The sequence below is a fragment of the Harpia harpyja genome, chromosome 17 (genome assembly GCF_026419915.1).
Source record: "Harpia harpyja isolate bHarHar1 chromosome 17, bHarHar1 primary haplotype, whole genome shotgun sequence".
In the NCBI taxonomy this organism is placed as follows: domain Eukaryota; kingdom Metazoa; phylum Chordata; class Aves; order Accipitriformes; family Accipitridae; genus Harpia; species Harpia harpyja.
Window position 1 is genome coordinate 30,580,764 of NC_068956.1, and position 23,433 is coordinate 30,604,196.

Genomic DNA, 23,433 nt, shown 5'->3' on the forward strand with positions numbered 1-23,433 from the left:
TCGAGTGTCGATCAAACTCCGGCCGGCGCCGAGGTATTCTCGGGGAGAACCATCGCCCTCGACTCACAAAGCTCCTCGCGGCGTTCCCTGGAAAAAAGGTAAGGCGCTGCTTCTTTGGAATTTGTTTGGAAAGCCTGCCCGTGAGGCGCGGCGAAAGCTTCGCAGGGTTGGGGCTTGGAGGGTACCCGTTTGCAGTGGAAGCCTAGGCGTCTGCCCCTAAGTCGTAAGCGAAAGCTATTGCTGGGTTGGACTTTGTGTATTATTTGGGACAACTGTCATTTGCGTTTGTTTGGTATTTGGGATTTGAATGTATATAAGTATAATGGCACTAGCAAAATTGTTTAAGAATAAGAGTGCAGGAAATAGAACTGCTGATGAAAAGATACCAAAAACATCACCGTTGGGATGTTTATTGGCACACTGGGGTGAATTGCAGGAAAAATGGGAAACAAACAGAACTTTGAGTTATAATACTATATTGCAATTACTGTTGTTTTGTAGGAGAGAGAGTAAATGGAATGAAGTGCCATAGGTAGATTTGTTCTTTTTAAGTGAACGCAGCTGACGGGGACCGGAGGGGAGTCTCCCAGCAGAAGCTCTGGTTACAGCTAAACTGGGAGAACAGAAAATTGAATTTGAATTGACGCTAGAGTCACCTTTTCAGTTTTAAATACCTTAGAGGGAGAGTTAAGTTTTGAAGAAATTGGTGGTGTTGGTGCAACAAGTGAACGAGAAACTAGACCCTTCTTTAAATCTTTAACAATGAAATTAGGAAAGCAACGGGTCACTCGGCAGTTTTTGTACGTGCCAAATTCTCCTAAACTCCTGTTAAGGGGAGATCTACTGGAGAACTTAGAGGCAGAAATTAAATTAAAAAATGGAGAGATTAAAATTTTAATTCCAGAAACTAAACGTATCGAAGCAGTGGCTTTGTTGTTACAGGATGGTTACCGAAAGCAGAAGATCATACCAGTCAAAGTATAATGCTGTAATTCCAATCGTCTGGACTGGGAAGTTCCCGGTAAATCCAAAAAGCAGAACCTGTGAGACTTGATTTAAAGCCAGGATCGAATCCGCTAAGAATTAAGCCATACCCCCTAAAACTGGAAAGCCGGAAAGGGTTAGTATTGATAATACAAAAATTTTTAAGATATCAATTGTTAACAGAATGTGAATCCAAATATAACACCCCGACCTTGCCTGTTAAAAGGCTAATGAAAAAGATTATAGATTAGTTCAACACCTCAGAGCAATAAATCAAATAGTACAAGATATTCATCCGGTAGCAGCAAATCCTTATACTTTGTTAACAACCCTAACAGAGAAACGAGAACGGTTCACAGCGTTAGACTGAAAAGATGCCTTTTTCTGTATTCCCTTGGATCCCAACAGTCAAGAGCTTTTTGCTTTTGAATGGGAAAATCCTGAGACTGGGAGAAAAAGACAATATACACGGACAGTCTTGCCTCAAGGCTCTAAGAATAGTCTTACCATTTTTGGAAATCCATTGGCACGAGAATTAGAGCTTTGGAAGAAAGAAAATAATCAAGAAATCTTGTTGAAATGTATGGATGATCTGTTAATTGTAGCTGAGATGGAAGAACAATGCACAAAGTTAACTATTAACTTTTTGAACTCTTTGGGAATCAGTGGATAGCGAGTGTCAAAAGAAAAAACCCAAATAACCCAGAAAGAAGAAACTTATTTGAGTTTTAAAATCCTAAAAGGACAGAGACAATTAGGAACTGAGAGCAAAGAGGCAACTTGTCGTCTCTCCGAACCTAAGACTAACAAATTAATGACGAGCATTTCCGGGAATGGTTGCGTGGTGTCACCTGTAGATTATCAGTTGTGGCTTGCTGGTCCGACCTTTATAGGAGCAGCTCAAAACCTCAAACGATGGATTGGACTGATGAGACAAGGGGAGTCAAAAGAATCTCAGTAGACATAATAAAGGGGGATGAGAGATGATGTTTAGCGCTTACATTGTTGAAATTAGCTGAGGCAAAGACAGTCTTTGATAAGAAGAGCTGGTCCCAAGGACCAGCCAATGAGGTAGAGACAGCTCCCGATAAGAAGCAGGAGCAGGCCCCAAGAGCCAGCTAAGACCGGTCTTGCGGCTTGGGTGAATACCAAGAAATCACTGAGCCTGCGCAAGAAAAAAGGTTACTAGCGGTGACGAAGAGGAGTCATCTCTCTTCATCTCTGCGACCACCAGACGACCACCATAAAGAGGCACTGCGCAAGCGCAGTTGAGAGGAGACTATGGAAATGACCTCTCGGAGCTAATTTTAATAGGAAGCGGGGATAGGTCACGCATATGTATAGGCGTATTGTGAATATGTAACACTTGACTGTATAAACTTGAGACAAACTGCCGAGTCGGGTGCGCACGACTTTGGTGGGACTACCCCCCGTGCTGCCCAGCGCCGGATGAACATACCTACTTTACAATCTCACTGACTGCGGAGTCTGTTTTCCGCACGTCACTGATGCCGAGAAAGCTACTTTCAAAGAATTGAAACAGGCTGTAATAGGGGTGCCAGCCCTAGGCCTGCCAGATCTCACAAAGACATTTGAACTTTTCACTCGCGAAAGAAGAGGTATAGCTCTGGGCATCCTGGCCCAATATTTAGGGCCAAGTGGGCGAGCTGTGGCCTACTTCTCGAAGCGATTAGATCACGTGCGTCTGGGATGCTCCGGTCGTCTGAGAGCCGTCGCTGCAACTGCGCTACTGATCCAGGAAGCTCGTAAGTTCACCTGAGGACAAAGGATCGCTGTACGTTTCCCATACGATAACTGTTGCGCTAAAACAGAAAGGGGGGCATTGGTTATCCCCTAGCAGAATGCTGAAATACCGAGTGGTGTTGCTGGAACAAGATGATGTTTACTTAAGAACTACTACCACCGTTAACCCTGTTGCGTTTTCAACAACCGGTCAAGTTAAAGGAGAACTGGAACGTGACTGCTTGCAGACAATCGAAAGAGTTTACCCCAGCTGACTGGATCTCTGAGATGTGCCGCTAGAAGAAACAGACTGGGAACTCTATACCGACGGAAGCGGTTTCATCTGTGAAGGAAAACGTTTATCGAGATAGACAATAACAACCGAGGAGGTAATTGCGTTGCGAACTTTGCCTTCGATGATATCTGCCCAAAAGGCTGAATTGAGAGCTCTTATTCGAGCTCTGGAACTAAGTCAAGGAAAGCGAGTCAACATTTGGACAGACTCAAAGTACGCTTTTGGAGTAGTACGTGCGCATGGAGCGATATGGAGAGAGAGAGGACTGTTATCTGCACAAGGAACCACCATTCAGCATGCAGAACAAATACCGAAATTGTTAGAAACCGTTCAAAAACCAACAGCGGTCACGGTAACGCGCTGTAAAGCGCATCAATTAGGTAAGACTGTTCCTAACGCAGGTAACCGACTGGCTGATAAAGCTGCTAAAGAGGCTGCAGAAAAAGGCATCCTAGCGCTAGTTCCAGAGAAAAGTATAAAATTGCCTAAAGAAACTCCAAATTATAATGAAAAAGATGGAAGAATTAATTGTTAGATTGCAGGCTAACAAAATGAAACAGGACAGGCTGTAATACCGACAGGTCAAATAATAGTCCCGCCCACAATAATAAGAGAAATTGCCCGAGCTGAACATAACAAAGGCTATCGGGGAACAGAAAGTAAAATATGACAAAGATTGTTTAAACAATTATAAGCGGATGTGAAATTTATATATAAAATGATCCCCAAATCAGTAATAAGATTATCTTTGGAATTATTAAATAAGGAAATTTTTTAGGGGAATACTAGCAAATTGATTTTATAGAATTGCCTTGAAAAGAAGGATCTACCCTAGTTTTAGTTGATCTCTTTACTGGGTGGCCCGAGGCTTTCCCTTGTCGCACCAACAAAGCAAGAGAAGTAGTTAAAGTCTTGCTCAAAGAGATAATACCAAAATATGGGGTGCCTGTAAGAATGTCATCTGACAATGGCCCTCATTTTATAGCAAAGATGATGAGACAAGTTGAGCAAAATATTATCTATAGATTGAGACTATCACACCCCATATAGACCACAAGCAAGGGGGGGCGGGGAAGAAAGAGAATGAACTATACCCTTAAGCAACAGTTGAGTAAAATTTGTCAGGAAACCTCACTCACTCACGTGGGTTAAAGCCTTACCCATGGCTCTATTAAGAATCAGAGTATAGCCAGAAGAGAAAGAAAATTTAAGTCATTATGCAATGTTATATGAAAGACCGTATCAAGAGACCTATGTTCTGAGTATCTTGAGTGGCTTTGGAGATATGTTTTTAAAAGGTGTTATGATTTCTTTAAGAAATTCTTTTCAAGAACTTCGTCAGTATGTCTCCGCAGCTGGACCCTTAGAAGTGGACGTAGCAGCGCATCCCTTCCGACCAGGAGATTGAATATATATAAAATCACTGAGAAGTGGAAAGGACCGTATCGAGTCATTTTAAGAACGCTTACAGCAGTAAAGGTCTGGGAGAAGAACCTTGGCTTCATTATTCAAGACTAAAGAAAGCACCAACAGGAAATTGGAAGTCTAAAGAAACTGGCCCTTTGAAACTGAAAACCTGTAAGTAAGTTTCACGTTATCTATTTGGGAAAATAATTGTGTAAAGTTTATAATATTGGGGTTGCTATTAGGAATATTGTCAAGGGCAGTAATCTTTTTGTGTGTTATAGGGTTTAAGTATTTTTTTTGAGGGGTTCTAAACACAAGATAAACAAAATGAAACAATTATTGTTTGAGCTATTAATCTTGATATTAACCGTTTCTGTAATTTTGATTAAAAAAAAAAAAATTCTAGTTTTGGAATTGATTCAAAGTTTTGTAAAGACACAAAATTTAACCTCGATAACAGCCTGCCTTCCGATTCCAAAGTCAGATGAAAATCTAGTTCCGTGGAGAATACTGACATTGAATTTAACCAAAACTTGAGAAAAGACGTAGAACAATGAGAATCATTTTAGCAAATTAAATTGGATGGATTTAAAAGGCAATTATTTTTTTAAATTTGAAAGAAGGAATTATAGCATTTTGAATTATAACATTACCAAACCATCCACCTCACGGACAAAAGAATTAATTTATCGCCCTTCGGGAGAGACTTGTACAAACACCCCTTGGGGCTGTCAGCTGGCAAAACCGTAGAGACAAGTGCGAAAAGGAACTTGGGATCCTATTTAAAATATAAAACGATGTTTGGAATTTACTGGAGTTCCAGGATCCTTGTTAGATCCACCCAGAGTCAGGACCATCTATGGAAATTTAGATTGGTTTAGACAAAGAGAGAAAAATCACACATCCTAAAGAGAAGGGTATGAAAGTTTAGACTTGCAACTCCTCTGACCCCAAAATCCAAAGACCTTCTCTAGTAGCTAAAGCTCTAAGATGGGGGATGTATCTGTAGAAAGTGGAATAATATTTTAAATGATCCTGGCTCCCCTCTTAATAATGGAAAAAAATTAGCTTGGAATTGACTGTATTAAAGGACAGGTGAAAAGTTTAGGGTTAACTGTTTGGGTGACTAGTGATGATATACGATCCACTCACCTTTTCCTGAAGGACAAAAGCAAATAATGGACTTTAGACTTAATAACTCTCTCCTCTCTCTGGAAGAAATCTCCCTTGTGGCCTCGACGGTGGACCTGGGTAAATCGAAAAGATGATACCTGGCAATTGCCAAGTCTTAGAACTAAAATAAGACGGGTATTAAAATCTGTATTTTTACCCCAGTGAACAGCTCGTCAAGAGTCATCTTACTTTGACATCTTTCATTCCATAAACGAAGCGCCTGCTTCTGAACTTCCCATGGGTGTTGTGGAGTTTTATTCTGGCTTTCGGTACCACAGCTGCGGGCCGGGGCTGGAGGAGCCCCAGGTGCGGGCAGTGAGGCTGATGGCGACGGCCCCTCCCTGGAAAGGGGGGGCTGCCGGGGGAGGGGCCGCGGCGGGGCCGGTGGGAGCCCAGGCAGGAGCGGAGCGGAGCGGTGGCCGGGCTGCGGCTGCCCCTCGGGAGAAGGTGAGCGGGGCCGGGCGCCCCTCGGACCGCGAACGTCCCAGGCGGGGGTGGCCCGGGGGAGGTGGGGGCCGCCTGTGCCGAGGCCGGGGGGGGCGGGGCCGGGGCCCGGGCCCTGGGGGCTCGCGGGGGGCCGGGAGCACGTGGGCCGGGGGGGGCTCGGGCCCCGTGGCGGGGCTTGCGCAATCGCCCGGCGGGTCCCGGGGAAAGCCCCGAGGAGGACGGCGGGGTCCGTGCCGGACGCGCGGAGCGGCAGCGGGGCGGGGCCGCGCCGTGCCGGAGCGGCGGCGGCGGGCGCTGCCCGGAGCCGGGCGGGGGGTGCCGTGCCGGAGCGGCGGCGGCGGGGACTGACCGGAGCCGGAGCCGGGCGGGGGGTGCCGCGCCGTGCCGGAGCCGGCGGCGGGAGCGCGCCGGAGCTGCCCGGAGCGGCGCTGGGGGCTCGGCGGGGACTGCGGCTGCGCCGGCGTGGGGGTGGGCGGAAACGGAAGCGGCGTCCCCTCGGGTCAGGCAGAAGGGCAGGCTGCCTCCCGGGGCATGCCGGGAGCTGTAGTTTTCGCGGACTCGGCGGCCGGGCAGCTCCGTGGCTCTCGTGCGCGGCGTAGTCCTCGCTGCCGCCGCGGCCCCCGGAGTCCGACCAGGTCAGACACAGGAGCGTTGTCGGTTTCGCGTGGTTTTCCGCGGGCTTCCCGCTGCGCCCGCTCCCCGACTAGCCCTCCCGGGCGCATGTGCCGTCCTGCGCGTGGGGCAGCCCGGCGTTCGCGCGCCGGCTCCGGCCCCTCCGGCGCATGCGCGGTCCCCGGGAGCAGCGTGGCGGCGCGCGGGTCTCGGCGGCAGCGGGCGAGCGCCGGGACCGCGGGTGAGGCGAGCGATCCCCTCCGGCGGGGGCGCGGGGTGCCTCCTGCCCGCTGTCGGGATGGGAAGCTGCGAAGCTGCCGCCGCGGCAGGCTGCCGGTCCGCCGGAGGCGAGCCGGGCCAGGGCAGCGCCGGGGAGTTCCCCGAGAGCCGGTAGAAGGGAAGAGGGGAAGGAGGCGGGCACCCCCAGGCGCGGCCAGCGGGCGCCTGCCCGAGTCGCCAGAGCTCCCCCGGCCCCGCTCGGCCCGTGCGGCTGCCCCCAGCTCCAGCCCCTCCCCCGAAGCCTGCGCTGTAGCCGCAGGCAGCCCCCGAGCCCTGTCGCGAGGGCAGCAAGCTGGCCCTGCGGTGGTCTCGAGTCTCCCTTAACGGGGGTGCCGTTAGCAGCGGCGCGGGGAATGAGCGGCGTCTGCAGAAGGAGGGGCTCCGGCCAGGGTCGAGCTGCGGTAATAACGGTCACTGCTGCCTCTTTCCTTCTCCCAGAGGCCACGCTGTGGGTGCGGTTGTCCGTTCGTCCCCTGGGGATGCCATTGACTGCAGCAGCCTCAGGCTTGCGTGGGCTGTCTCTGCCTGGCCTCCCTCTCCTCGCGGCGCAGGAGCACAGAGGGACAGGCGGAGCGCTTACTGGCTGTGGACAGGAGCTGCTGAAGCTGATGTTGAAGCTGGAGAGGCCACAGAATGGTAAAGCTGCTGAAGAATAAAATAAAGAGGATCCAGCCACCAGCTGCAGACAGGAGATAGCCTGCCTCTCCAGGTGAGGATGGATCCTTCCTAGTGTAGTCCTCAGCAGGTCCGATCACCAGTGTGCACGGCAGGGTCTGTATGCATAACCAAAACCACAGTACAGCCATGTAGTGTGTGTGCATGTGAGGCTGTGTTTCTAGGAAGGCTCATATTGTAAGAGCTGGAAGACACCAATCTATTCTCTTAGGTGGATGACAGTCAAGTGAGTGCAGCTACAGAGGAGGAAGGGAGAGGGAGAGAGAGACAGACATGTCTGAACGGTCAAATTCTCCCAGCAGCTCCAACAGCGGGAGGTACAGTGAGTCCTGGACCCCTGGGGCTGTGTCACCCCTCTTCTGCATCCCAGTCCCTCCCTGCCCCCACCTTCTCTTTCTCTCAGTGCTTTAATTTTTTTGGTTTTTTTTTTTCTGTACCTCTCCCTTTCTTGTTCTCTAAGTCCCCCTCTTTCTCTGTTGTTCTGCCTCTCTGTTTTCTTTTTCTCTCTGCACTTCTGACCTGTCCCATCCTTCTTTTTTTTATCCTCTGTCTCTGCCTTGCAGCCCATCACTACTTTGTCTTTCTCCATCTATCCGTCTGTCTTCTTATCCCAATCTTGTTAATTCCTCCCTGTCTGCCCTTTAGCCCTTCACAATTCCCACCGCTCTCACCTGTCTGATGGTGTGTCTCTATTTTTAAATTCCTTTCTCTGCCCTGTATTCTGGATACACTTTTACTTTCTTAGATTCTCTTGTTCCAGGTCCCTGTCCCTATGTTTTAACTTCTTCCCTCACTGTCCCATAGCCCATTTTTGTCTTTATTATTCTCTCTCTGTCTGGTTCCCTGTCCCTATTCTTTATTTCCCCTCTCTCTTTCCTTTAGATCATCAGTGTTTTTGATATTTCTCAGTCTCTCTCATCTACCTCACTGTCCCGTTTTTTAATTCTTCCTTTTGCCCTGTGGCTCATCACTAATATTTGTTTTTATCCATCTCTCTGTCTGGTACCCTCTCCTTTTTTATTAGTTCCTCCTCTCTGTCCTGTAGCCCATTGCTATTTCCCCACCCTGTCTCTCTCTGTCTCCCTTTCCTTACTTTTCAATCCCCCCTCTCTGCCCTGTAGCCGATCACTGTTGTAGTGAGTTTGTGTGGCACGCTGGGGCAGGGGAGTGGATAGGGGCTGCAGGGGTGGGTTCTGTGAGAAGACACCAGGACTTGCCCCCATGTTGGGCACAGCCAGTTCCAGCTCCAAGATAGAGCTGCTACTGGTCAAAGCTGAGCCAACCAGCAACGCTGGTAGCACCTCTGTGATATTTAAGAAGGGCTAAAAAAAAGCTGTGCAGAAGCTGTCAGTCCTGCAGACACCAAGGTCAGTGAAGAAGAAAAAGGAGGTGGTGATCCAGGTCCTAAAGCAGAGATTCCCCTGCAGCCTGCAGTGAAGACCATGGTGACACAGGCTGTCCCCCTGCAGCCCACGGAGGTCCATGGCGGAGCAGATATGCACCCTGCAGCCGATGGAGGACCCCTCGCCAGAGCAGGCGGATTCACCCGAAGGAGGCTGTGACGCTGTGGAGAGGAGCCCCACACTGGAGCAGGTTTTCTGGCAGGACCTGCGGCCATTGGGAGTGACACCACACTGGAACAGAAGAAGAGCACAAAGAAGGAAGGAGCAGCAGAGACAACTTGTGATGAACTGACTGCAACCCCCCGCTCGTTCTCACCCTGTGCTGCTCGGTAGGAGGAGGTAGAGAAGTCAGGAGTGAAGATGAGCCCAGGAAAAAAAGAGAGGGGTGGGGGGAAGGTGTTTTTCAGATTTGTTCGTATTTCTCATTATTGTACTCTGATTTTGACTGACAATAAATTAATTTCCCCAAGTCGAGTCTGTTTTGCCTGTGACAGTAATTGGTGAGTGATTGCTCTGTCCTTATCTTGACCCACAAGCTTTGTTGTTGTATTTTCTACCCTCCGGTCTTGTTGAGGAGGGGGAATGGTAGAGTGTCTTGGTGGACGCTCGTCAGCCAGCCAAGGTCAACCCACCACAGTTTGCTTCTCTCAGGCTCCCTGTCCCTATTTTTAAAATCTGGCCTATGTTTCTTGTATGTCGTCACTTTTGAAACTTTCTACCTCTCCATCCTTATTTAAATTCTTGCATGTTTCTTAAACCCAGTTGCTTTTTAAATTTTCTTGCTACTTTTCCTTCTCTTTGTCTCCCTGACCTTATTTTAATTTCTCACCTGTGTTTCTTGTACCCTGTTGCTTTTCAAATTTCGTTCTTATGTCTCCCTCTGTGCAGCTCCATGTACCTACTTTTTGATTCTTGTACCCTGTTGCTTTCAAAATTTTCTATGTTTCCTTCTATCCATCTCCCTGTCTCTATTTCTTAACTCTTCCCTCTCTGTCCTGTACCCTGTCACTTCTTAGATTTTCTTTCTACGTCTCCCTCTTTCTATCTCCCTGTGCCTATTTGTTAGTTCTTGCCTATGTTTCTCGTATGCTGTTGCTTTTTGAAAATTTTCTCTCTACCTGGCTCCCTGTTTCTGTTTTCTAGTTCTTGCTGTTTCTTCTCCCGTATCACTTGAGAATGTTTCCCTGTGCCTTGTCCTGTCTTTATCTTGTTGTCCTGCCAGTCCCTTCACCTTCTCTCCCCCACTTCCTATTATTTATTCCTCCATCTCCATCCCTGTTGTTTTGCTCAGTCTCTCTGCGCTTCTCTCTCTACACTGTTTTCCTGCTTCTTGTCCCTCTCTTGTTCCCAGCATCCCATTTTCTGGCTCCCTGTCTTGCACCTCTGTGTCCCTCTGTCCTTCCTCCTGCTTTACTCTTCCCTTTTATCACCCCATCCTGCTGCCTTTGGGCACTGAGCCTTGTAGCCAACTCATTGCCAGGATTTCTTATATGCATTAATGAATAAATTTTTCCTGCCTCCTCTGTGTCCCTGGATGTGGGTAGGTGCAGGGGCAGGGATAATATGCTGTGGGGCTTTGGCAATGGCCCCTGTTCCTGATGGGCTCCAGCTGGGGCTGGGATGGCCCCAGGTGTGGCCAGTGAGGTTGAGGATGGGGCTGGCCCTGCTGTGTGAAGGGGCTCCAGCTGTAAAGGGGGCTGCCTGGGCAGGGGAACTGGCTGAGGAGGGAGTGCAAGGGGGTCTGGCTGGTAGGTGCCTGCAGCAAGGAATGGCCAGTCCCCGTGGCAAGGAAGGATCCCTCTGAGCTGTTCCTGGCCTCTGTTGGCTACATGCGTGAGCTGCCATGTATCAAGGAAGCCTTGTGGATGAGGAGCATTGAGGCGTCCGCTGCGTGCTGCCGAGTGGGTGAGGGTCAGGCAGCCGGCACTGGGGAGGAGGAAGGGGCAGAGGCAGAGAGAGAAACGTCGGGCTGGTGAAGGTCTCCTGCCGGCACCAGGAGCTGTGGTGAGTCGCACATCCTCTCCTCTACATCCTGGCCCACCTCCGCCTCCCTTCCTCCGTCTCCCTCTCTGCCTGCCCACCTATGTGTATGGCTCCTCAAAACTTGTTATTCTTCTGTCAACTCTGCCCAGTACCCTGTTGCCTTTTAAATGTTTAATATGCCTCTCTCTAACCAGCTGCTTCTCCCTGTTTTTTATTTTTTCTGCACCGTCTTGTACCCCGTTACTTTTAAAATTTAATTTCTATGTTTTCCCCTCTCTGTCACCCTGACCCTATATTTTAATTCTTTCCTCTTTGTCCTGTACCCAGTTGCTTGAGACTGGCTGGGCATCGGTCAGTTGGTGGTAAGTAAATGTTTTCATTTGCTGTTTTTTTTTTTCTGTTACAACTTTTAAAAAAAAGTCTTTTTAATTATTAAACTTCTTATATCAACCCATGAGTTTCTCACATTTACCCTCCTGATTCTCCCCCTATCCCACTGTAGGAGGGAGTAAGTGAGCAGCTGTATGGTACTTAGTTGCCAGCCAGGGTTAAACCACGATGCTACATCTACATTTATGAAGCTGCCTATTGCTATTTTTTAATTATTTCCTGTCTGTTGTGTACCCTGTTGCTTTGAAAATTTGCTTTCTATGTCTACTTTTATCCAGTTTACTGTCTTTATTTTTTATCTCTCTGTCCTGTGCCCCTGTGATACTTTTAAATTTCCTTTATATTTCTCAGTTTTAGTTCACTGTGGCTATTTTTAAAATTTTTTTCTGTCCTGTACCCAATCACTTCTTAAATTTTCCTTCTATGTCTACTTCTATCGAGCTGTGTATCACTGTTTTTTAATTCTTTCCTCACTATTGTGTACCCTGTTGCTTTTTACTTTTTCTTTCTATGTCTACTTTAACCTATTCACTGTCTTTAAGTTATTCCTGTCTGTCATGTAGCCCATCACCTTTTAAATTTTCTTCCTATGTCTGTTTGTTTAGTTAGCTGTCCCTATTTTTTAATTCTTTTGTCTCTGTCATGTACCCTGTTGTGCTGGTTTGGGCTGGGATAGAGTTGATTTTCCTTCCAGTAGCTAGTATGGGGCTACGTTTTGGAGTTGTGCTGAAAACAGCGTTGATAACACAGGGATGTTTTTGTTATTGCTGAGCAGTGCTTGCTCAGAGTCAAGGGCTGTTCTGCTTCCCACCCTGCCCCACCAGTGAGCAGGCTGGGGTTGAACAAGGAGCTGGGAGGGGACACAGCTGGGACAGCTGACCCCAGCTGACCCAAGGGCTGTTCCAGACCATATGATGTCATGCTCAGCATATAAAGCTGGGGGAAGGAGAAGGAAGGGGGGACATTCAGAGCGATGGCATTTGTCTTCCCACATAACCGTTACGCATGATGGAGCCCTGCTTTCCTGGAGATGGCTGAACACCCGCCTGCTGACGGGACGCTTCAAGGAATGAATTCCTTGTCTTGCTTTGCTTGTGCGTGTGGCTTCTGCTTTACCTATTAAACTGGCTTTATCTCAACCTGTGAGTTTTACTTTTTTTCTGGTTTTTCTCCCCCATCCCACTGCAGGGGGGCAGCGAGCAAGTGGCTGGGTGGTGCTTAGTTGCCAGCTGGGGTTAAACCATGACACCTGTCACTTTTTTCCAATTTGCTTTCTATGCCTACTTTAACCTATTCACTGTCTTTGTTTTTTAATTTTATCCTCTGTCCTGTACCATCTCACTTTTAACATTTTCTTTCTGTGTCTGTTTGTTTGCTGTCCCTATTTTTTAATTCTTTCCTGTATGTCCTGTAAGCAGTTGCTTTTTAAATTTTCTTTCTATGGCTAGTTTTATACAGTTCACTGTCTATATATTTTTATTTTTTTCATCTCTGTCTTGCGCCTCATTGTTTTAAAAATTTTCTTTCCATATCTCTATTTATCTATTTTTCTCTCCCTATTTTTAAATATCTTTCCTGTCCTGTATGCCATAATTTTTTAAATTTTCCTTCTATGTCTACTTTTATCAAGCAGTGTATCACAGCTTTTTGATTCTTTCCTGGCTGTCGTGTACCCTGTCACTTCTTACATTTTCTTTCGCTGTGTCTCTCTATTATTCACCCTATCCTTATTTTTTATTTTTTTTCCTAGCCTTTCTTTAATGCTGTCACTGTTAAAATTTTCTTTCTGTGTCACCTTTTATCCAGTTCACTTTGTTTTTTAATTTTTCCGCTGTCTTGCACTCCATCACTTTTACATTTCCTTTCTATTTCTCTATTTAGTGTGCTGTCACTATTGTTTAATACTTTCTTGTCTGTCCTGTAGCCTGTTGCTTTTTAGATTTTGGTTCTACATCTTTATTTCTTTAGTTCGCTGTCCCTATTTTTCATTCTTTTCCATTTTTCCTTATTCCCATCACTTTTTAAAATTTTCTATCTCTGTTAACCAGTTCTGTCCCTATTTTTTAATTCTTTCCTGTCCTGTACCCCATCACTTTTTAAATTTTCCTTCTATGTCTACTTTTATGATGCTGCATATTACTGGTTTTTAATTCTTTCCTGTCTGTCCTATACCGCATCACTTTCAAAATTTACTTTCTATGTATCTGTCTCTTTTTCAGCCTATCAATATTTTAAAATTTTTTCCTTTGTCTTAGACTCCATTGCTTTTAAAATTTCCTGTCTCTGTTTTAGTTTGCTGTCCCTATTTTTTTCCCTTAATTCCTTAATGCTGTGCTTTTAAAATTGTCTTTCTATGTCTTCTTTTATCCAGTAACTGTTTCTATTTTTTAATTCTTTCCTGTCTGTCATGAACTGCATTGCTTTTAAAATTTTCTATGTCTACTTTTATGTAGTTCACTGTCCCTATTTTTCAATTTTTTCTCTCATAATTATTTTACTTTTCAAATCTTTTTTTCTAGGTGTACTTTTATCTTGTTTTCTGTCCCTATTTTTAATTTTTTCCTGTTTACTGTATCTTGCCACTTTTAAAATTTCCGTTCTATGTCTACTTTTATCAAGATGTCACTCCCTTTTCTTAAATTTTCCTGTCTGTCCTGTACCCCATCTCTTTTAAATTTTCTTTCCTCGTCTATTTTTAGCCAGTGTGCTGTCTTTATTTTTTAATCCATTCTAGTATGTCCCATACCCAGTTGCTTTTAAAATTTTCTTTCTATGCCTTCGTCTGTCACATCTCACTTTCTCAGGATGACAACTCAGGTTTGCTCATTCCCAGGTCAGGATTAAAGTGAAACGACACTAGGGATCCTTTAACTCACAAAACTCAACTTTATTCGACTCAACTTTATTCGCTCACCACAAAAATTGGCATGAAACTACATCAGTAAACTGTGTAACCTGTGCTAACCCTACATCACCAAACATATACTACAGGCCTTGCTTATTTTGGGATCAGTTCAGGGAAGACAAGAAGGAGAGCCCTCCGGTCGAGTCACGAGGTTCAGAGCAGACCCCTTTGCTTTCTGGACTCCTTCTCACAGAGGAGCCTAGGGGCAGCTGGATTCACTCCTAGTCCCAGACTTGGTCAACGGTTTATGTTTACAGGGATAAAATGTAGGGATTATAGAAAAGGAAAAAGAAAGAGAGAAACAAGACAGAGAGAGAGAGAAGAGAAAGATTTCACCAGTCCTGGGTGCAGCATTGGTTCAGTCAACTGAGGGGTCCAGTCCTGCTGGACTTGCACACCTGGGGCTTCAGTTTGTGTCCTTTTATTGTCCTTGCCCCTCCTTCAGGCAGGCACTCAAACTTGTTAGGTTAATTAGGTGTCATGAGTGAGCGGTGTGTGAGCCTTTGGGACCTGGGGGTCGTTTGGGGGGTAACTTCCCCTTCCCTGCAGATGTGATCTTTTGTCATGCATGGTGAGCTGTCCTGCTCAGCGTATCAGAACAGCATTATCAGAACAGGGAGCTGTGCACCCTCTGGCATGCCCTTCCCCTCCTGTTGGTGATGGGTGCTGATCCGCTTCTTTTCACCTGTGGTTCCTTGCTATGCAGGGTTCCTTGTTATGCAGAGTTTGTTGTTAAGCAGAACTTGCCCCACCATGATGTTTGAGACATTAACTCTTTCAGCCTCTCACACCGTCTATTTAGGGGTTTTTGCTATTTTAAAATTTTTTCCTCTCTTAATGCCTTCACTTTTGAATTTTGTTTCTTTGTTCACTTTTATGTATTTTTCTGTCTCTATTGTTTCCTTTTTTCCTATCTGTTCTCTATGTTATGACTTTTAAAATTTTCTGTGTCTACTTTTATCAAGATGTCTAACCCTATTTTTCTATTTCCTGTGTCCTGTTGCTTTTATTTTTTTATCTACTTTTATCCAGTTCACTGTCTTTATATTTTATTCTAGTCTGTGCTGTGTAATTTAAAAATGCTGTCACTTTTAAAATTTTGTTTTAGTTTGATGTTCCCTTTTTTTTTTCCTTTATTTTCTTAATCTTGTTGCTTTTTAATTTTTTTTTCTCTACATCTGCTTTTATCTACCTCCTGTCCCTACTTTTTAATTCTTTCTTGTCTGTTGGTGTCCTGATTTTGGCTGGGATAGAGTTAATTTTCTTTCTAGTAGCTGGTATAGTGTTATGGTTTGGATTTATTTTGAGAAGAATGTTGATAACTGTCCTGGGTTCAGCTGGGATAGAGTTAATTTTTACAGGAACCTGGGAGGTGGGGGGGCATAGCCGGGGCAGCTGACCTGAACTAGCCAAGGAGCTATTCCATACCATGTGACATCATGCTTGGTATATAAATGGGGAGCGGGCCGGGGGGAGCGCTCTGGACTTTCGGTGGGGGAAGTGGTGGAGCGTCGCATTCCGGGTGGTGAGCAGTTGCACTGTGCGTCACACTTTTTGTATATTCTTTCATTAGTACCGTTGTTTTTGTAACCTTTTTTTTTTGTGTTGTCCCAGTAAACTGCCCTTATCTCAACCCTCGAGGTTCCAGTTTTTTTTTCTTTTCACTCCTCCGTCTCCTCCCTATCCCACCGGAGGGGGCAGGAGGAGTGAGCGAGCGGCTGCGTGGTCCTTTGTTACCGGCTGGGCTGAAACCACGACAATAACACACTGGTGTTTTCAGTTGTTGCTAAGTAGTATTTAAAACAAGTCAAGTATTTTTCAGCTTCTCATGCCCAGCCAGCAAGAAGGCTGGAGGGGCACAAGAAGTTGGGAGGGGACACAGCCAGGACAGCTGACCTAAACTGGCCAAAGGGATATTCCGTACCTTATGATGTCATGCACAGTATATAAACTGGGGGGAGTTGGCTGGGGGTGGGGAGCAGGGGCCCCGGATCACTGCTTGGGAACTAACTGGGCATCGGTAGGCGAGCGGTGAGCAATTGCATTGCACATCGCTTGTTTTGTATATTATCTCCAAGTATTATGTTTTGTATATTATTATCTCCAATTATTTTATTATTATCTTCATTTCTGTCCTATTAAACTGTCTTTATATCAACCCACAAGTTTTACTTTTTTTTTTTTCCCCTCGATTCTCTCCCCTAACCCACTGGGTGGTGGTGGGAGCGAGCGAGCGGCTGCTTAGTTGCTGGCTGGGGTTAAACCACAACAGTTGGGTAGGTTGTCAATTTCAGAATTTTCTTTATGTCTCCATTTACTTAGTTTGTTGTCCCTATTTTTAAATTTTTTTCCTCCTTTAATGCCTTCCTTCTTGAATTTCTTTTCTATGTCTACTTTTATGTAGTTTTCTGTCCCTATTTTTAAATTTTTCTCCTGTGCCTTGTACCCTTTTATTTTTTTTAAATTTTCTTTCTATGTCTACTTTTATTTTTTGGGGGGCTCTTTTCTTGGTTCATCCTCAGGCTTTAGAGGGTCTCCTCGGCATGCTTTTATCTCTGGGGTGTAATTTGCACCCCCCTTGGTTTGTCAGAACGTTGCCTCTTCCTCAGAGCAGTCTTTTTGTCCTCTCTTCCATCTCGCTTGCCTCCAGTGGGTCAGTCTCCCTCATGATACCTGTACCGTGTTCAGATCTCCTCCCGAGTATCTTTGTGCCCTCGAGCCTTCTTCTGTGTCTCTGTCTACCTCAGCACCCCTCTATTTCTGTCACAATGCTTCCTGCGAGCATCCTTCTGTTCCATCGCTATCCTTGAGTTCTGTAGCAGGCTTTGTTTCTTTCGTATTCAGAGACAATTCTTCCTGAGGCTTTCATTGTGCCCCAGAGCACTCTTACCTTATTCACTGCCATCTTGGATGTCTCCATTCTGTCGCTCATCCCCTGAGGACATCTGTACATTGCTGGGACACCTTCTTGAGTTTTGCATTGTGTCCCAGAGCTGCCTTCTGTCTTTCACTCTCAGCACCCTTCTTCTCCCATCATCATGCCTCCTGAGGCCATCCTTGTGCCCCACAGCCCTCTTTTGGCTCTGTTGTGCACTTTGCACCCTTCTCCCTCCCTGAGAACCTTTCCTGATGCCATCTTTCATCTCCAGAATGCTCATGTTGTCCTCTATGCTAGCTAGCATACCTCTGTTCAGTCCCTAGTCCCCTGAGGACATCTGTAGTCTGTTCAAATCCCTTCTGGACTTCTTCATCATGGCCTGGAGCCTTCTTTTGCCTGTCCCTCTCAGAAGCCCTCTGCTACTGTCACAATGTCTCCCGAGATCTTAGATTTTCCCTGCAGCACACTTTTAGCTCTGTAAGCCCCCTTTGGACTCATTTTGTTGCAATTGCACCTCTCTGATACTGAAAAGCCGGTCGAAGAAACTCTCTAAGACTTGTTTTGGAGTTTTAGAAAGCAGGCATTCTTTATTGCAGCGCTGGATGCACGGGGGATATTTCCACCTAGTGTGCATACCACAGCTTTAGCACAAACAGGTTATATAGAATAACTAATTGCATATTAATCAGATTAGTATACATATACATAAAAATGATTGCAACTGATTATCTTAATACTGCCTACATCCTATCATGCGCAATGAAGGATCCATTTGAGGCAAAGGGCTGCTTTTACGACCACTGACCCATTTGAAGTTCCTGTTGGCTGTCCTTGAAGTCTTTATTCTTGTCCTTGTTCTTTGATCTTGAAGCTTAATGCAGTTTCAATCACATGTGGTCAGTTTCAGCATTGTTCTCATCTAGTGTACAGGACCATCTAGTCATAAGAGCAAAGAACTGCAAAACTTATGAATAATTACTAGTTAATCACTTGACTACACTTTTGTAATTATGTCCCCAGCTACCCGTTGTCTACTGTTTCAACCATAATGTTAATATATGATCATTTATCAAATCTCACTTATACAGTTATCTAGCAGCAAACCAGTTTTCATCAGTCTACCTTCTAAAGGATGTGTCGTATTGTGAGCTGACCTGTTTAGCTCGAGTCCTAATTAGGGCACCTGCTAGCCTCTCCCTTTGCTGGAATTCTTCTACTCATTTGGTGTTATTTTTTTAATATGCTGAAATACAATTTGTGATTTTAATTTTTCAGATGTGTTGTCATAAGGGTGTGGTGATGCTCAGCAGATGCCCCATCCTGTGGGAAGCACCCCCTCCATGGGGCAGGCAGTGTGGATTATCTGGCGTTGGGTCAAGAACCCAGAGTGGAATTGCTGTTGCAGATTATCCCAGACGAGTTTACCTACTGTGGATTACGTGGGTGGAGCCCCTGGTGAAGGTAAACCTCATGCATGCCCCCCCCAGCCTGTGCATGTTCTTGCGCACATATCTTTCCACCCCAAACTATCCATCTAACCCACCTTCCACGCGAGTTTTTTCCCATGCCGATTGGTGGGGGCGTCACCCCCTTCCCCCCACCCACCGTGTATCCCTGAAGTTCCATGTTTTCTCGGTGTCATTTGTGGCTGCTGTCTGCACGTAAACTGCGGGGGGCGTGGCTGCTGCCGACCCTTTGCTGCATGACTGCAGGGGGCGTTGTTGCCCCACCCCCCCAGCCTGTCCCTGTGGGGCATGGCTGCTGCCTGGTCCCCCCCCGTGTATTTCCATGGTTTTTTGGTGTCTTTTGTGCTTTGGGACTCTTGTACCTCTGTTAAGGGAGTCAGTTGGAGACACGCTCAGGGGGACTCTGAATCATTGGCTATTCACAGTAAATAATTTATTTTGCAACCAGAGATATTTTGGAGATGGAATTCTTAAGGGATCTAATTCTGCTTTTTGATTCATTCCTATCCAGAAGGTAGTTCTGGTAGAAGTTAGGTGGTATGCACAGTCTTGCTAGAAATGAAGCATAACCCCAGAGTGTTTTGGCTTTTTTATAGGAAACTAAAGCACATCAATTTTGATAACAACATTGTCATTGCATTTAATGAGCTAGTTTCTTACACAGTTTAGAAGGACATCTATTGTTTTCTATCTACACCCCAGAAAAATTAAGTTTAATTCTCTACCCGGTCACATTGCTGATGCAATAGGTGTAGCTGTAGTACAGGAGCAAGTAGTGTCATTTCCTGCAGGGGTTACTTTCTCTGTTCAGGGCTTTGCTTGCTGTAAATTTAAGGCAGGTGAGAACAGTGCTCCTGCTCCTCCAGCTGACTTCATAACTTCTGGTGGTTTGCCCTTCCCCTTTCCCAGGTGATTGTGCTAAGGGTGGTGGGCGGAGGGTCAGGGTATTTGAGCCACAGCCTCTGCTGAGGGAGTTTATTGTGCTCCTGGGTTTCTCTGGTGTTGGTGCTCAGCTCTTCCTTGAGTCCTTTGCAGCTTTTGAGCTGGCTCAGCCCTTTGGGAAGAGGTGTCTGCCTGAGGTAAGAGCTTCAGGACCGGTTGAGGTTTGGCAGCATGTGTGCAGCTTTTTTTTTTTCTTCTCTTTTTTTCAGGTCAGTAATTTTGTTTTGAGTGTTCAGGGGTAGAAAGAGGGTTTAACAGTATGCTTTTTTTTTTTTTTTTAATTCTTCATGCATTGTGTTTTCCTGGAATTCCCAACTTTATTGAAAACGGAACCTTGTTTTTTTCACCAGTTCTGCTGTATGCTGTGTAAGTTGCTGATATCTCTCTTAACGGGACCGATGATGACGTTGTTTAGCAGGGGTTAGAGTGAACGTCTTATATGCATCTGTATATGGAGTTTTAGTATTTCTGAAGCAAGCAGAAGGGCCAGGAGGCACAGTGCCTTTCAGGCCCTGGGATGCCTCGTCACCTTTCCTCATTGCCCACAGAATGCCACGTTGTCCCTAGAACCTTTGCAGCTTGTGGCAAGCCCCTCGTGGATTATAAGCCTTAGGACTTAACTTTATTTTGTGGACGTGTGGCAGAGCTCAGAGTCTCTGGGAAGTTGTAGGTTAGGAGGTGCCCCCAGAATTTGGGATGTGGCTCAGAAGAGCGGCTCCTGAGGAGTAGCCACTGAAGGGGGTTCAGGGGTGCAAATGGAGGGCAGGAGGTGTCAGGAAGCAGTGGCGTTGCTTTCCTGACAGTTGAGAAGAAGAAAAGGGGTTTCTAAAGTTTTGGGACTGATGGGGAAAGGGAGGAGGGTTCACCAGCCTTTCTCAGATGAGTTTTGCAGTTGAATTTGGATGTCATAGAATGGTTTGGGTTGGAAGGGACCATAAAGATCCTCTGGTTCCAACCCCCCAGCAATGGGTAGTGACACCTTCTGCAAGACCAGGTTGCTCAAAGCCCCATCTGACCTGGTCTCGAATGCTTCCAGGGAGGGTGCATCCGCAGGTTCTTTGGGCAACCCGTTCCAGTGCCTCGCCACCCATAGTGAGAAACTTCTTCCTAACACCTAAACTAAATGTACCCTCTTTAGGACTAAAGTTGTTACCACCTTGTCCTATTGCTGTACACCCTTGTAAAAAGAGCCTCTCCAGGTTTCTTATAGGCACCCTTTACATACCATGAAGTCTGCTATAAGGTCTCCTGCAAAGCTGCATGCCAGTGAGCGGTCCGAGAAGGTGAGGCGGTTGTCGGTCGGGTCAGTGTTGAACAGCAAAGTATTATGCGGCTGCTCGGTTAAGCATTTACCTTCTGTTTTGGAGGCGCTGTGTGGGCTATCTTTGAATTGGATGAGCGTTTGAGGAGAGCTGTGGATTAGCGAGGAGGAGCGTGGGGCCGATGACTTCTCACGAGCGCCATGCTAATTTGGTGTGTCTTGGTACCTTAGGTACCACGAGTGACGATGGCTGCAGGGTCTGATTCTGGAATGAGCGGGGAAGTGAACACGGTGGCGCTTGTGAGGAGGGGGGAGTTGGGGAAGTAGTTGGCGTTGGCTGGCGGGATGCTTACTCCCTTTTCTGGTTTATTTTTTTTCTGTGCTTGTTCTATTGCAGATGTTGAAGACCAATGTGTCACCTTGAGGAACATCCCAGTTAGCCTGTGTGGTTTTTGTGGAGGATGGACTCAGCCCCTCGGCCCTCTGAAAGCTACGTTGAGGGACCAGGGCTGGGGAGAGGCTGGGAGGAAGGGACGAAGCTGGGAATTGCAGGGAGGGAGGGGTTTTAAAGTTAGCGCAGGAGAGAGGGCTGTCCCAAAGCAGTCCCCTTTAGGCAGGCAAAGGGAGCGGGTTGCTTTTCAGCGCGAGACCTGCGTGTGCCGGGCAGGGCAGTTCCGACCTGTGTCCGCAGTGGTGTGTAGTTTGCGTAGTCTGTCTTCTGTGCCTTCGACCTTCCTCGGGTCTCGATGTCCTCGTCGCGCTTTGCGCCGGAGGAGCGTGGCATGCGCTTTGGGCGCCGTCCCTAGGGTCTCGAATGCCCGTACTCATCGGCCCGGTGCTAATCGGGTGCTTCTTTTCTTGCGCTCGGAGCTCTAAAGCGTGGATCGGTCTCGGCGGGTTCCGGTCGGTCCTCTTCTGCGTCGGCAGCCCCGCTCTCTAGCCATCCGTTTTCTCGGACTGGGACTTCTTCCCCGCATCCTGACGTCCTTAGGTCTTGACGCCAGGCTTCTGGCACATCCGTCATCTGGGTTTTGACAGTGCCGTCTTGTAATGGGGTGTTGCGTTCGACTCCTCTCCTCGGGGTGTGCCATAGAGCCTCCTGGCCTCACGGTGGCGGCCCCGTAGGTCATCTTGCCCGACGGCGCCTCCCGTCCGGGGGTCATTCTTTTTGCTGAGAGTTTTCTCTCTCTTTGAATCGCCTCGTTGGTAGCGTTCCACGTGGCGAGGTTCTGCGCATGGGTGTGTTTGGCTTGGAGCTGCTCTGCCCGGGGATGTAGAGTCAGGGGTAGGTGGAACAGCGATAAGAGTCTATAGGTGAAACGATGTGCCTAGACTGTTTAGGTGAGGGTCGTACAGTCATCTCAGCTCAAGTAGGCGTCGGTGGGCTGTGTGGACAGCCGTGCCGATAGTGTTTTACGGAGACGATTGGAGCCGTGTGGCAGGGGCTGTTGAGGGGTAGTGAAGTGGATTTGAATCTCTAAGGTGTTAAGTCTTGCACGTGATGGGCTTAAAGTTTTGCCCTGGTTTTTTTTTGGTTGGCGTGGTTTTTTTTTTTGTTTTGTTTTCATTTTAAGATGGCAGGCTGTAGTTGGACTCCAGATGGTCTTTGTAGATGGAATCAAGACCTCTGGAGTTGTTAAGCTCTTGCTCTGCATCCAGGTGACTTGTTCAATATGGTTTTTTTTTTTAGGTGCGAAGGGACAAGATGCGTGCCAGAGAGCGACGGGGAAAGGCAGCGGAGCGCCGTAAGGAGGTGGGTCTGTGAGTGGAGTCAGAGGGAAGATGCGGCCGGTGGCTCTATGATTAGGTGATAGGGTTTTTACTTTTTTTATATTTTGAAGGTGCGAAGGAATGAGCGGAGCGGGCTGTCAGCACCGGAGGTGACTTGGCAAGTTGAGCCATGACTACTGGGTTGAAGCAACGGTTCCTTTGGAGGTGGTGTATTGTTGGTGAAGTTGGCAGCATCCCTTGTTATTTGTTTTTTGCAGGTGGTATGGAGGCTTCAACGTGGCAAGCTGTCGATGGCAGAGGTGGGGTGGTTGAGCGGCCAAGGTAAAGGAGAGGGAGTCGGGAATCGGTGCGGGCGGGCTGAGGTTTCGGGCGATGTCTCGGCATGCGTCTTCTGCTTTGCTTTTTGCAGGTGGCGCACGCAGCCTTGGAGGGGCGAAGCCGCAGGCCGATGAGCAGTCTGAGAAGGTGAGGTGGTTGTGGGCTGGGTTGGTGTTGTATATCGAAGTATGATGGGGCAGTTTGGTTCAAGCTTTTCCCTTTTGTTTTGGACGCGCTGTGCGGGCCACCTTTGGAATTGGATGAGCGTTTGAGGTGAGCTGTGGATTAGGGAGGAAGAGTATGGGGCTGGTGACTTCTCACGAGTGCTATGCTAATTTTGTGTGTCTTGCTATCTCAGGTACCATGAGTGATGATGGTCGTAGGTTCTGACTCTGGAATGAGCGGGTAAGCATAACACTGTGGTATGTGTCATTAAGTGGGGGGTTGGGAAAGTAGTTCGTGTTGTAGAGGAACGTGTGTGTTGTAGAGGAACGTGTGTGTTGTAGAGGAACGTGTTGTGAAGCTTTAGGCTTGCTACTGT

General features: G+C 47.0%; 3 long non-coding RNA genes across 5 annotated transcripts; 2 read left to right on the forward strand and 1 right to left on the reverse strand.

Annotated features, from left to right (window-relative positions):
• Positions 1-396: 396 nt before the first annotated feature.
• Positions 397-5,771, reverse strand: LOC128153441 (uncharacterized). 2 transcript variants are annotated; one of them, XR_008238960.1, is made up of 3 exons: positions 5,582-5,771; positions 5,242-5,286; positions 397-1,097 (listed from the first exon to the last, which is right to left on the reverse strand). It is a non-coding gene; the product is annotated as an uncharacterized LOC128153441 (long non-coding RNA). The 2 variants fall into 2 exon arrangements; XR_008238959.1 differs by lacking the exon at positions 5,242-5,286 and having other exon boundaries at positions 397-1,041.
• Positions 5,772-6,862: 1,091 nt separating this feature from the next.
• On the forward strand, positions 6,863-9,189 carry LOC128153439 (uncharacterized). 2 transcript variants are annotated; one of them, XR_008238956.1, is made up of 4 exons: positions 6,863-6,902; positions 7,379-7,649; positions 7,827-7,937; positions 9,043-9,189. It is a non-coding gene; the product is annotated as an uncharacterized LOC128153439 (long non-coding RNA). The 2 variants fall into 2 exon arrangements; XR_008238955.1 differs by having other exon boundaries at positions 7,827-7,932.
• A 1,065-nt stretch (positions 9,190-10,254) lies between these two features.
• On the forward strand, positions 10,255-21,369 carry LOC128153540 (uncharacterized). Its single transcript, XR_008239008.1, has 4 exons — positions 10,255-10,558; positions 11,329-11,363; positions 20,782-20,865; positions 21,241-21,369. It is a non-coding gene; the product is annotated as an uncharacterized LOC128153540 (long non-coding RNA).
• The last annotated feature ends 2,064 nt before the right edge of the window (positions 21,370-23,433 follow it).